This window comes from Gasterosteus aculeatus, chromosome 5, assembly GCF_964276395.1.
Source record: "Gasterosteus aculeatus chromosome 5, fGasAcu3.hap1.1, whole genome shotgun sequence".
NCBI classification, from domain to species: domain Eukaryota; kingdom Metazoa; phylum Chordata; class Actinopteri; order Perciformes; family Gasterosteidae; genus Gasterosteus; species Gasterosteus aculeatus.
The window spans coordinates 1,035,959-1,050,526 of NC_135692.1; the positions used below are offsets into that span (position 1 = coordinate 1,035,959).

General features: G+C 42.4%; 1 protein-coding gene across 5 annotated transcripts in view; it reads right to left on the minus strand.

Annotated features, from left to right (window-relative positions):
* myocd (myocardin) overlaps positions 1-2,107 on the minus strand; it is an 89,060-nt gene extending 86,953 nt beyond the window's left edge. For all 5 annotated transcript variants that reach the window (XM_078103067.1, XM_078103064.1, XM_078103066.1 and 2 more), the window contains exon 1: positions 1,975-2,107. The gene's annotated coding sequence lies outside the window, so the exon portion shown is untranslated. The remainder of the gene's footprint in view (positions 1-1,974) is intronic.
* Between the last annotated feature and the right edge of the window lie 12,461 nt (positions 2,108-14,568).

Here is a 14,568-nt window from a genome sequence, read left to right on the forward strand (position 1 = left end):
CAAACTAGTAACATGCAGCATTCAGCTGAATCAACAGTCAACACCAGGAGAAAACCAGAGGTCCATAATGATTATTCCCCTTCATACCGCTCATCTTTAATGAGAAGCATGCATTGGGTTTTCTTTCTAAGGTTTTAGGCCTGAAGGGAATTTAGTAAAGAGAACATGCTTTATTTGTGTCAACTAGAGTGAAGTGAGAAACTACATTTACATTTTTCCTGTGCATTTTTTAAAATGATCACCACACAACTCTACATACTAGTTTGATTGGCCTTTACATCACACACTTTGACTTATTTGGACCTACATACAATTCACAGGTTTTAAAAAATGATCAAAATCAACAGTGAAATAAAAAAGTGCCATAATTAGAAAGTGTATTTGACATGACTGACAGGTTTTGGACTAAAGTGGTGAAGACCTTGAATGTTAAGTAATCCAATAGATTGTGATTATGAAGACCAGTTCAGAGAAGAGACCTCTTTGAAATACGAGCACAGCACTCAACCTAAGCCCCCAACGACGGACAATATAACCCGTCTATTTCAGTGATTTGTGCGCTGCCATTTGAACAACCTGTCTCCCTGTGAAACTGGATACGGTGACTGCTGCCGGCTTTTATCGCCGGTAGGTCACCACGTGAGAGGATAGAAGAACCTTACACAGATACATGTTGTCTACATGCTGAGAGGAGGAGAGCATTGATGGAACAAATACTACTTAAAACTACAACAGAAGAAGCAGCAAAACAGCAAACCCGGAAATTGAGCGAGTGATCCCTCACTGAGAAGCTGTGATGGAACCTGTGGTTCTGATGATAAACCAAGCCACTATGAACACGTTAAGGAACGCTAACCGGGACATGCTGAGAACGCCGAGACAACAGGCCGCTGTGTTCAAAGAAAAGGCTCAATGATATGAGGCCTGTCGGTGTTTTCTCATGTACCAACCGTTACGACGAGCAGCCACATACGGTTCCTCGTTACACTGAAACACCTTAAACCGTCTTGATCCAGTCAGAACTCTGCAGAACCACAAGGGTCTCCTTCCAAAGCAAAATGAGTCACTAACCAAATGCAACAATGCTCCCAACTTCGCTCCCCTGCTGTCTGAAACTAGGATCTGAAGGAGGAGAAAAACACTTCTCAAGAGCCAGTACTCAGACTTTGTACTGCAGTTAATGTATATAAATAGAACATGATGCACTGAAGAGCTTTATCTGTAAAGTAACACACTGCTTACGTTTCCTCAACAGTTATCAGCATCCGTCTCTTTTCCTCATGTCGACTGAGTGAGAATTCTTTTATTCTGCTTTGTTTTCAGTTGGGATACAGCAAGCTGTGGAACCAGGACACTTCAGAACATAAACTGTATCATTACTCTAAATTGGATTTAGCCTCATAACCATAATAGTAAGTAAACAAGTTAGAAATCCACGGAAATATCTGAAAATGCTGCGGCCTTAACTCGCACTGCAATGCCTCAATCATGTTATTAATGGAAGAAACTTGATTGTTTGGATATCATATCCCCATGATAATTAAACCCAAATGTTTTGAAACAAAAGCTTATCCAGTACATGACTTTTGGCTGCATCACACATGAATTGATTCAGTGTCCGTAAATAAACACACGGATAAGAGGGTTTGTTCACGACTGCAAGCGAACACAAACCTTGTTTTTCTGTAAATCCACAGAGGCAAGTTATCGTGTTGTTATGATATAAAAATACCCTCATGCAGTATGAGTTAAGCAAGATAAGAAATAGGACATGCAGATGTGGGCCTTTAACACCACTGTTTCTAACAAAACACATGCGATGAGGTTTTTCAAATCTTCTAGCTGGTCAATCCGTATTTGTGCACAAATGAAGGACAACAATTGTGTTCTACAGATCGGCTGCTTTCCACAAACACTAATTGAATTCACTTGTTTTAATTCACTTCACTACTGTAGGTTCTGTCTTGAACTCACCTCAGAAACGTGATTATATCAACATTTTACGTTAGATCTCCTGTACAGTAATTCCTCAGAGCAGAGAGTCCTCACACCGACGGCTACTGCTTCCATGTCCAACAGCTGTACAGCATGCAAAGCTCTCCGCCTGCCGCTCGCGGGTTTGCATAATGCAAAGTGGAAGTGGACTTCCTCCCTGTTACTGCGGTCATAGCTAGATATCTCTAATCTTGTGGCAGCAAGTGAAATAGTTTATTGTTTTTATTGGTAGTTTAATAGTTTAAGTCTTATACCAATTTTGGTCGTATTTGTGTCTTTTCGATGTGCATCCGGTAGCCTGATTATCAGAAAGCTGAATGAACGTGGTGTTTAAATGTAGCCTAAGTTCAGTCAATCTGTCTGACTCTGGTTGCCTCCCTTGTATTTGCTCAGCTGATTGGCACATTTTAGTGACCAATCAGATTCTACACACGGTTTCCGGGAGCCAAATAGTTGCTGTCAAACTTTTAAAAGTGTCCTCCTCTCTGTTGGCTGTCAGCTGTCAGCTGGCTGGACTCGGCAGAACCAGACGTTGCCCCAGGTTAAGGCTCTTCGGTTAGAAGCATGCTACACTTAGCTAGCAGTTGCATCCAGACACAACTAGCGCTGCCACCCGTCCGTTAAAATACGGAATTGTCCCGTATTTAATAACGCGTCCCGTTTTGAATCAATACGGGATGCGGTTTGTTCACATTTTCCGAGCTGTCGTCAATGCAGCGTCCTATTCGGCCCCTGATTGGGTAATACCTGCTGCCGTCGTCGGTTTGATTGGCCGTGAACCTGAATTAAACCAATCAGTCAGAGGAGGGCGGGACTCTTGACGGAGTGTCGATTTGAAAGATTGGCGGAGGAAGCTCCCGAGCTACCGGTCCCGTAACGTCCGAGCCACCCCCTATTACACCGTCACCCCCCTGTCGACCGTAACACCTGCCCCCCCCCCGTCGACCGTAACATCTGCCCCCCCTCCGTCGACCGTAACATCTGCCCCCCCCGTCGACCGTAACACCTGCCCCCCCGTCGACCGTAACATCTGCCCTCCCTCCGTCGACCGTAACATCTGCCCCCCATCGACCGTAGCGTCCCTTATTTTTCTGGGCTCAAGGTTTTAACCCCAGTCACAACTAATGAGGTGTTGTAGAGTTCTGGGAGCAGTAGAAGGATAAATATCCATTTTTCTACCTGCGCAAATAATTACCGACGGTGATTCTCCCATTGAGCTTTATGAGGAGAAGGTGGAGAATTCTCCACTTTTTCTAACACGTTTTACAGTTTTGCTTTTTTTTTTATTACTTCTTACTTCTCCAGTGGAAGGCAACTATTCCAATTCTTAATTGTGATCAATCACATTATTCAATTGGAGAGGTTGATTGTAATTAATCACATTGTAATGCGTAAAATGTAATTAGGAATTCAAAATGAGTACACCTTTCTTTTAAAAATACTACTATATGAACAAAAGTCCAATGACATTTCGGTTTGCAGAAATTAACAGGAGTAGTCTCCTTACACAGTAACAGTTAAAATATTTCTTGTAAATCTCTAAACATTAATGTAATCAAATCAAAATATAAAACCAAAGCTATTTGGCACTTCCAGGGTAATAACGTTTTAGCCAGATATTCATAGAAAAGCAAGTTCTCCACCAACATCATAACAGGCAAATTAGCATTTATAAATATGAACAGGTAGCAGCAAAACATAATTTCTGATATCAGGGAGAGAATAAACAGTCTGTCTATGGATCAATGATGCATCCAATGTATGGATGATCTATGTTCAGGAGGAGGTCTCCCTATGAGACTTATGTGAAGTGGTCCAGCACTGGGATTCACTGTGCAGGGACCTTCTAGCCTCTGTTTAGTCGATGTTTGGAAAGGATTTAAAATGTGGGTTAGGATTGTTCGCTACCTTTTTCTGGTCTGCCTTTAAATGCTCTCGTTGGTGGAGGCAGATAATCACGCCCCTCCAGGCCCCCGTCTGTGGTCTATGTGGTGATGTAGCAGCACACACACAAATAATAATAATACAAAAAAAACGTACTTTTTAAATCACCTTACAATCCCTTTCATTTTTTGAAAAGTTTTACAGTTTTCTTTTAAAAGATTGTTTTACAACAAGGGATAATTACAGGACTCACTAGATTTATTACATTACAGTTCCTTGTCGAATTAGTATTGCAATGATTCTTTGGTAATGATGTTGTTTATTAGCGTTGCTTGGCCTCAAGTAGATCACAGACAAAGGCTGCGAGATTACCCACCTTTTCATTTCCAACTACATTACTGATTGGACCAAACACTTGAGGTGAGTAAGAAATTGAAAGCATGTGTGTTCAGCACGTTTCATTATGTGTCAGCCTGCCAGACCAACCGCCACATTTTCCTTTTATATGTACAAGCTGTATTTCACACAGATGCCAACAGATGTCAAAGATGTGCCGTCAAAAGCTGGCAGTCATGGAGCTGTTCCATCTTGCTAACATGTTAAACAACTCAGATGATGCTCTGCTTTACCTGCAGGACGGTGATATAAAAGCATCTGTTACCCAGAAACAGATTGACGTGGATACTGAGAGTCCCCCCTTTGATTGAATCAGGCCAATGAGCTGCAGATCAGCTTGTTGATGAGAACATGAAGTGGATCGTATGGAGTAACGTCACTACATACTTTGTGGTGAGTCATCGGCGGGAACGAGGGGGGATGCAATGATCTTATGATGTTGTAATTCAACGTAGAGCTTGTCACTTTTTCTAAAAATAATAGCGTGTTTGGACCAAAATAGCAGCTCTATTTCTGTTTGGTGTTTCTGTTGGACGGCGCTGCATGTGAGTGGGAGAAAGGGAGAGAATGTATTGTTTTGTTTTTCATTCCTTCCCCCTTGAAAGAGAAGGAGCCTTCTGGAAAAAAAGGCCAAAGTCTTTTTCAATTATCCGTGCAAACTACCCACAAACCATTAAGCTCCCAGTCTGAAATGAGTTTTCCCTTTGAGTGGCAAACACAAAGGTGGAACTTTTTGGGGCAAACTGGCAAGACGGGGGTCCCAGAAAGCTCAACTTTGCATCCCAGTCAACAATGTGCTCTTATGGCTGGGAGGAAATTGACAGCATTTGTCTGGGAAAGCTCCCCTCGGCTAACAGCAGGCTGGAGTTCACCGCTCTCGTGTGTTACGTCAGTACGATGGAGTGCAAGAATTATATCATTTTTCATTGTGATTATTCTCCGGCGGTCCAGTCGGAGACGGCAGTATGAATCATCGCAATGAGAATATATTACTCGTTCTCCTTAGATTGACTAATTTAGCTACTTCCTGCCCCGACCACATCCCCTCCATGGTCCACATGCAGCTCATGTACTGTACTTAAAGGAACCCCTGTTTAGGTTGACTTGCCTCTAAAAGCCTTGCAGCTATACAACAACTTCTGGGGCCTTTTTCGGTCCCAAACACAGACGGAAGAATGTGTCTTTAACAGAAACAGACTAAATCAGGATATCAGCCCACAACACAGGCTGACGTGTGTGTGTACGGGGAGTGCAACAACACAAGTGCATGTGGTGAAGGGGTGCCAGGGTGTATTGTGCTGTTCACATCCAAACTCTGTATCCAGGGAGCATGTGAATATGCAACACTAGTTCCTTCAGAGAGTTTGGGAAAGTCCATGTCACACTCTGAACCTAATGCAACTTAAATGGGCACTGCTGGATTTGTTTGTCCGCTTGTTCAGCAAAACACACTTTAGAAAGGTGTGAGGATCCCTGTCTGACCAGTTCCTCCTCTCCTCGTGGGTCTGCGTTCCTGTTTGTTCTGCCATGTGCTCGCTGTTTGTTTGGTCGTCCGGCCTCCAGACTCCTCCCACGGCCTCCTCTGATTGGTGCCCCGCTGCGGATGATCGGGTTCGTTACCATTAGCGGTATATCTGATAACCCAGGTCTGCAGGACCACGGTTAGCTGCCTGCTGTCCCGTGTTGGACCTCGGGCGCCACACATTCCCGCCCTCTTAGTGGTTGAAATAAAAGCTGTCCACCTGATACTGTCTCCTGTGGTCACGCTTTTGGGTCCTAACCTTGAACTCCCGTGACAAAAACAGCTAAACGTGGAGCAACAGCTGGATGTGAATTCCTTCATTGGTCCTTTCATTTTCTTTTCTTTTACCCGCTATAGTTGTGTTCTAAATAATGAAGAAACTCCGGTCGGACAGAATACATCTTGATTGAAAAGTTCAAATCAAAAGTATTTAATAAAAGAAAAGGTGTTAAATAGAAGATGTCAGCGGGGGACCCGCTGGTCTCTGCAATCAACAGGCCACTGGGCCGCCTACATTCATTTCATTTGCTGATTTAAATATAGCATAGCAATTTGATCCAAAACATGCAGTAGTGAAACATAATGGCCTAAATGTAACAACAAGTCGAGTCCTGTGATTTCCTTTCCCATCTCCACGAGCTGTGCACTGCACCACAGACGTCAGGCGTCTCTGTCTGGACAGCGTTGCCGATGCAGCTTATCAAGGCAAAGGAAATTACTATCAGGGTGTATAAACGGGTTTGGTAGGAGGGGTGGAGTACGGTGTGCATTCCAAGGGTTATGGTTACAACAATGTCAAAAAAGTATGGTAGTCAAAAGTCAAGGGTTTATTGTTGGCTGAGACATGATTTGTTTTCTTTCATGAGTCAAATAAGCAGCCGGTGTCTAGGTTGAGAATCTGCACAGACCCGCTCTGTTAAGTGCTGTATATGTATCTTATGCAATCTCATCCTTTACACCGCCACTACGACTCTTCATGGGTTTCCCAACAACCATTTCTCAAATTCCCTCAGTCTCTCCATCAAAATATTTCTACAGACATAATAATATAATAGAAATGTCAGCTGAGAAAAAATGTGTTGCTGTAACATCATCAGTGTTTCATCAGAATTTGTGTTGAAAAGCATTGATGAGTGATTATTTAGTCTATATTATGAGAGAATTTAATGTGAAACTCCATCACCTGGTTCAAAGGTGAGAGTTCTGGCGACAGGACTTGGGGAGTCGGAATCGCTCCAGCGACAGGACTCAGGCAGTCCAAAGGCAGGGAACAGGGGCCGGAAGGGGGAAAGTGGGTTCTGGGGACAGGAAATGGGGAGCAGGTGTGGGCAGATTGGGCGACAGGAGGCGCGGAGTCAGTATCGGCCGGATAGTCAGGAGTTGTGGAGAGTTGTGCAGATCTCGATTCAAACAAACTTGAGATCTCAAGGGGACAGGAACAAAGACAACCCCAAAAGACTAACAAACCAATGACAAGACAAGGGACATAAAGGGGGAAACCATAAGGGACAATAAGGGACACGGCAGACAATGGCAGAAGCCCTCCGGAGGACGACCGGGCGGATGGGGTTTGTCGCAGGAACGAACTGGGGGGCCGGGCAGGCGGCCCCCCCAGTAGTCTGGAGGGCGGTAAATAGAAACACTTTTGAAATATATGGATATAGATTTGTTTTTAAATGAATTGAATTGAATTGAATGAATTTACTTTATTAGTACTGAAAACAAACACCTGGTTATGAAGTCAAAACAATTAGGTTTATTTATAGTATATAATACTCCCATTTACAAAAATGTCAGTCTGGTTTCACATAAAGTTTATCAGTTTGTTCATGTTAACACAATGTAATCTAAATGGGTGGAAATATTTGATGTATATCAAATACATCAAATATTACATTTTAGGTCAAAACATGCCTGACTGTCTCCCAGTATGGATGTAACATTGTGGTAGAAATGTTGACAGGTTGAATTGGAACAACTCACTGGTCTTCTTTCTCTCGAGCGGGATCCCTCTGTGACCTCATCACTGAGGATAACTGACTTTACTGTAAACACAAGCGTGCTACGAGGCACCTTCCGTGAACCAGTACAGTAAACCAGGTTTCTCTCAAAACAAACATGGTGGGTTCAAAACCTTTGACCTGACAAGTTTGATTGTGGCCTGTTGTTTTATACCAGAACTGTGTGTGTGATGGAGGAGAGATAGCGGTGGGGAGTTAGGTGGGGGGCTTCATATTTTTTTACCGTCCATGAAATCCAAAAACCCGCCGCAGCCAGAGGAGTCTTAGGAGAAGGAGATGAGCCTCGAGGTGCAGCCGATGAACACGCGGCACCAGCCAAGCAACATAAGAGACATCTGTGTAGCCATTGAAGTGAATTTCAACCAGTTGTTTCTAATTAGGTCCGGCTCCTGGGATCAGCAGATATATTCCTCCTGTGTACATCCACTTCAATGAACTACTCGGTTCTTGAGCTGGCTGGGGCCTCAGAATTGGCCCCTGATGCTGCTTAGGCCAACACGTGTGAATGGCCTTGTTGCTCTTCAGAATAATAATCATATTTTGAACATTTCTTGGTATCATACTTGAACAATTCTGGTATCCTTAACAGATCGCTCTTCCTCCTAGACACTTATTTTGCTTATGTAATCATATTTTAATGATTTGAGAAGTTCAACATTAACTTTGTTTTGTGTTTTAATGCTCCCCGAGCAATAGCACAGTACTGTGTTCTTCCCTGCAGAGCAGAATAATCAGTCAGAGCTTCTATCACTAAAACACTACAGTCCGTCTGGGTTTGTCTTGAGCTGCTAGTGGCAACACGACGGGTTTTCAGCTGTACAATGTAAAAACAACGTTCACATGACTGGAAGCAATGGCTTCCCAACAAAAAGCTTAAAATAAAGTAAAACATCTTCAAAACCATAATTTTACAGATTTCCATTTAAGGTTTTGCATATATTGTTGCAATCAAACATGGCAAAACGTTTCTGCTGCACGGCACTGCTCTGCTGTCTGCAGGTTGAAACTTTCAAACATGTTACATTATATTACATACTATTTAGTTGAGGCTTTTATTCAAAGCAACTTACAATGTGCAATTAGAGGTTAGGTGTCCCGCTCCGGTACACTATGACACAGGACACGCACTAGCCGGAGATCGAACCGCCAACGCTCTTTACTGACCCTGTGTTCCGGAGTCTATCAAGGAGTTAAGACTCAGCATTCCTGCTTCTATTTTTTGCCTCGACTAGTGCAATGCATTGTTATCCTGAATTTGCCTCTACTCAATTTACGTTTGTGAGATTCATTGGCATGTACGTGCTTTTACTCACTTTGCCTCGACGATCAGGTGTGGCCAGAGGTGCAACATGTTTCAACATCAAGAGAAGAATATGGACATTAACTTTTATATAATGAGAATTTGAGATTATTGACAGATGATTTTACGTGAATTTGCATTTCAATTCAGAACGCAGTGAAAAGACTAAATAATACCGTAATTGTTCTCAAAAACAAATACAAAAATGAGAAAAGAAATGTATTTTGCCATTATTAGCGTAATACTTACATTGACAGTTGGGTTGTTATTTTACAGATAATGTACGTCGTTTCAGGGAAATATCTGGATTATTTTACAGTGAAGGGTTAGCATTAGTTCCACATGCAGCACTCAGACAATACATTACATTACTACCAGAAGCACATTACCTAAACGGGAGGTTACAGATAAGATAATCACCACCTGTCTGCTTGTGTTAGAGAAATGACATTCATATTATCAGCCCAAAAGTCTGCTCAGGCTATTATCATCTCCTGCAGTTATGAATCTTAATAGTGCATGCCTTTGAAGCCTGTATCACAATGCATACTTAAGTGAAATATCTTCCCTCACTTTGATCCCCGAGTAGGAGTGAAGCAAGAAAACTGTTACAAGACCTTGAATTGGACAAGTCAAGCAGAGGACAGGCCAGCTTTGCAATCCTTTATGAATGACACAGCACAATATTATTTCCCATGTTATATATGTTTTACCTCTGCTATTCCAGATTGCTTCACTTTACACTATAGAACTGATGATGTAGAAAAGCCTAATACATACAGTGTAGTAATTGGGCTATGATTTATGAAAAGACATATTGCATAACTCACACAAACCCATTGGAGGAAGTTTGATTCGGTTGCGGGGTGATCCTGATCCAGAGACAGTGGTGTCCTCATGGGACCCTGTGACTCCACATGGTCTCTCTGTGAGTGTGTGCGTCTGTTCTCACCTACCAGCAGTCTGAGGTCTTTAAGGATCAGTTGTTACCTCCAATGCTTATCTTTGAGTTATTTAAGTACTTTGTTCATTGGATAAGAGTGACTTCTACCAAACCAGTGTCCAGTAACTGGGAATAGATACGTTCCAGTGGCATAATGGCCCCAGTAATCATTCAGAAAGACCTAACTAATGACTCATTAATAACTAAAATGATTATGAATTGTGTTTAATTCATATTAATCCGACATTCTAGTGTAATAACTAATATTTAATAACTGTGTGTTATTAGATATTAGTTATTACATAACGACCCACCCACAATTCTAACACTAATCATTATCACACATATTTAAATTTCCACCGCTAGTCTTGGTCTTCTGCTTACAGAAAAAAGCCTGAAGACAGTTTGACAGACAGTGCAGCTCCTGGGAAGAGGTGAAGGGCATTAAGGGCTTTGATCGACGCCCCAGGCAGGCTCATGTGAGACCCTGTAAGAGAAGGGCTAACGTTTTACAGTCAGCTTGGTATTTACCAGAAGCTTGTATCCTCAGATCATGAGCAATGTATGAAAACCTTCTGATCATGAGCACTGGAGCGGCTCCTGGGATAAGGCTCCGTTACTTACCGCCGAGGGCTTTAGTTGCTGCTTGTGTGGACGACCCAGGGAGCACCTGGAGACCTACTATGACGTTGAAATTAGGCATTTAAATGATGACACCACAGAACCATTTGCCCGTGCGTCTCAGCCGTGACGTAAGTCATGATACACGGCTGTAAAATGTGAAAAATCTGCTCTTGTAGAACACAAGAGGGAGAAGTCAGACAGTTTGATTGATAGAATTGTTACAGCGTCTACTTAACAATCCTCTAAATTTAGATGTGATCTGGTATCCCTGTTGGCGTGCGACCCAGGCATTACCTCAGCAGCAGAGCTCACGGTGAGTGCGGTGTGCTAGAGGACCGGGCAGAGAGGCTGCTGTCATCCGGTTGAAATAGCAACCATTGGTATGTTAAACTGACCTCAGCCTCCAGTATAATGGCAAAACAAGCACAGTTGTTCACATCCAAGTACATAATTCCTGCTGCTGCAAACTGAAAACATGCGCGTGTTAGTGGCTGTTTGCGCAGGGAGCAAGAGAAGGCCAGAGTATTCAGTTGATCCGGGTTTCCTCTGAGCCTCTTTCACGCGTTCATCTTTATTTGCATTTTGACAAATGTTCTGGTTGTTTGAAATAAAGAGTGAATTGAGTCAACGTCATGAGCATGATGTTTGTGTTAGTGAAGAAACAAAGTAGAGATGATGATATTCACCTTTATTGGTCCTGGGGTTTGATTTCAACTTGATTGGAGTTATAGGATTCAAACATATACTCAAATGTCAAGAGCGGTTGTTGTTACAAATGGAGAAACATCGTTGGCGATGCAGTGGATGGTAACACCAATTATCACACAGCAGCTTCTGTTCTACTACAAGGAAGATTATTGTCAATGACAATAAATGAAGTGGTTTCTGGGTGAATTGATTGACCGACTTCTCATGTTATATTTAACTCTCCAAACTTCGGAGGTTACTTTAGTATTAACATTCCCATAGAGAAAATGGCCGTAGCATTTCAAAAGAGGCCGAGGTTATGGTAAATACGAATTATCCTTTAAGCATGGCGGCTTGGAGCCCTGATGATCCTCCTTACACTGACTGAACCCTGCTGCCTCCATCAAACTCAACCCCACTAACCAAATACAGATGCTAGAATCTCCCCACGGCATGGTAGTAAGACCCAAATCCAGCGCTCCTACGTTGAGAACTGCTCAAATGCACGGAGAGCAAGGAGAGCATGCATCAAACATCATGTGACGTTTCACTCTGCTAGGCCTTGGTTTGACTCGTGGCTAACCTTTATCCTGTAACAAGTGAATTACATACACTTTGTTAATGTTAAGGTAAGAAATACTTCTCTTCATGCACAGTTGAGGCTGCTTCATGTCTGGAGAGTCAAATGTTTTATGTTTAGAACAACAGCAAACATATCGCTCCCACGTTCCATGAATGACATCAATATTTCATGGCCTGACTTGTATAATGAGCATTCACAACAGATTTCATTACACCACTTGACTTGAGCCACACATGAAGCGGAGAAGGCACAGTGTGCTACTTATATCTGGCATGAATTTCCAAATAAGAACACTCCCATTTCCCATGAAACTGGGGTTTGGAGGCTTGAAGAGCTCAAACACAAAGCCGTGAAAGGATTTCTATGGGGATATCTAATGGCAGCAGTGGCGGCCAAAGGATTACTCATCTGAATGTCCTTGATAATATGACAAAGTTTAAGAAAATTATCCAAATTGACTAATAAATGAAATCTTGTTTTGGCTTCAAGAGACACAGTAAGTAAGTTCATCTGTTTTGTAACATGGATTTGACCTTCTGTTAGAGAATGAATGTAGATCATCAAAGGACAGAATGTTATGAACTCTATCAGACATTTTTAGCTCATTTTCCATAGAAATATCAAAAATACAATTTTGAGAGATTCCTCAAACCCCAAAAGTAAAAACCTGTATCTCCATTTGAGATGGATTTTGGACTTCAAAGAGCTGACATCAAACCTGGAGAAAATAGGCTTTTATCCACTGAGCCTTCCCCTTCATGTGTAAACAGTCCAGCAGTGTCTTTAATACATCAAATGAAGTTTGATGCATATTCTTTTTAAGCCAACATCAACAACACACTGTTGCTTTTAAATCTAGGTGGAAATCTTGAGACAGCCAGCCAGGGTGTAGGGATTACAGGGAAACTAATTTATGAGGCCTTTCGGGGCTGACTCGGTCGCTCTAGGCCTCAAGAGAAATTTAGCAAAGGCCCTGAAGTTTACCGATTTCATGGTGTTGAATTAAAAGGTCAAAATGCACTTTTGCTTAAAGTATGACATGTATGTACTGTATTGCACTTCTCTGTCAACCCTTTATCGGATGATGGTTTGAGCGGCGTGATTCACAAACATTATATAACTCATCCCAAACCATTTCAAGCTGGCTGTCTAGGCCCTATAATGTCATTTCTGGAAACTCCGGGTGTCATCTGTACTGTAGATTTGGTTTAGCTGGTTCTGAGGTTGGTCGTATTTGAGACGCCTGGGTACCACCTGCCCTAGGAAGGGTTAACGCATCCTAAAAAACCTCTAAACAGCAGAAATCAATCTGATGCAACTCACTATGTCTGATTATTCATTGATATTGTGGAGAAGAAGCGGCTTGCTAGCTGGCTCTTGTGTCAGTTCATGAGTTCACTTTGTCTGGACATTAGGATTAGTAACCTGTATCACCTCTTTATTTGTTTAAAGAAGCAAGTCATTTTCTTTTTTCAGGTGGGAGTAAGCAAGGCCTACTTTTGTTGTTTAGCCTGAAAACATTTGTTCCTTCTGTATCGTTTGAAAACCATTAGTTGGCGTTTCCCCGAATTAAATGTATAATTAAATGTATGAATTAAATGTATAATGATGAGTGTGTCCCAACTCATCATTATACATATTGTCCAATAAGAAGCTTCCATACATTGACCTCCCAATAGGTACTACAGTCCAACAGATCATTCACATACAGTGAAGCGTGCAATGTGAAGGCTGCTGTATTAGACTGCAGGTCCGATTGTACAGATGAGCGAAAGATGATGGGTGTCCTTCAGGGCCAGAGATGGCGGTGATTGTATTGGTGCCGTCTGCGTTGTAATGAAATGAGACATCTGTCATGACCTCTGGGTGCCATCATCGCTCGCCATGGATACCCCACACACACACACGCACCTTTAGGACGGGCATGCGCTACCCAGCAAGTTTTTAGTGAGTGGAGAGGGCTGAAGGAAATGATCCATCACTCTGAGTAAACTCTAAACAGCCTAATGACACGTGGCAATATAAAATGGAAAATTCAAATAAACACCAGTGGGTCTGTTTGGAGGCACTCGTGGTACAATAACCCAAACACTGGGCATTTGAGTTATCATTACTAGTCATAATTCAGCACACTGGGGATGTTAAATAAACAGTATACTTCTCTGAGGCATATACAACAAGGCCCACATTTACTTTAGTCGTATCACAGGAATCTGTGAGGCACAGGACACTCAGCAGCCATGCCTGAGACAGTATCTTCTAATGCCATGGCATGTCCTTTCATCAACAGCGCAGTTTTACTGTTAGCCTCGTATAAAGTCTCTACTGTATGCCTGGTTGGCCTTAGAGCTGAGTGGGGGCCAAAGCATGACATAAGAAGAAACCCCAGCTATCGGTCCGGGGCGCGTTTACAACCATCTTCCACCATGTTTTCGGCAGAAAGTTCAACAGCACAGAAAAATGTTGAAAACCTTTTTCACTACAATGAGCTTGTTGCAAGCCCAGAAATGAGTTCTAAAAACCATAATAACCACCATAATGTGGTAAACATCGAGGACCCATGTAGGAGCTGACCTCATAGGTGAAAACTTGCCTCTGATTAGCTCCTAATTG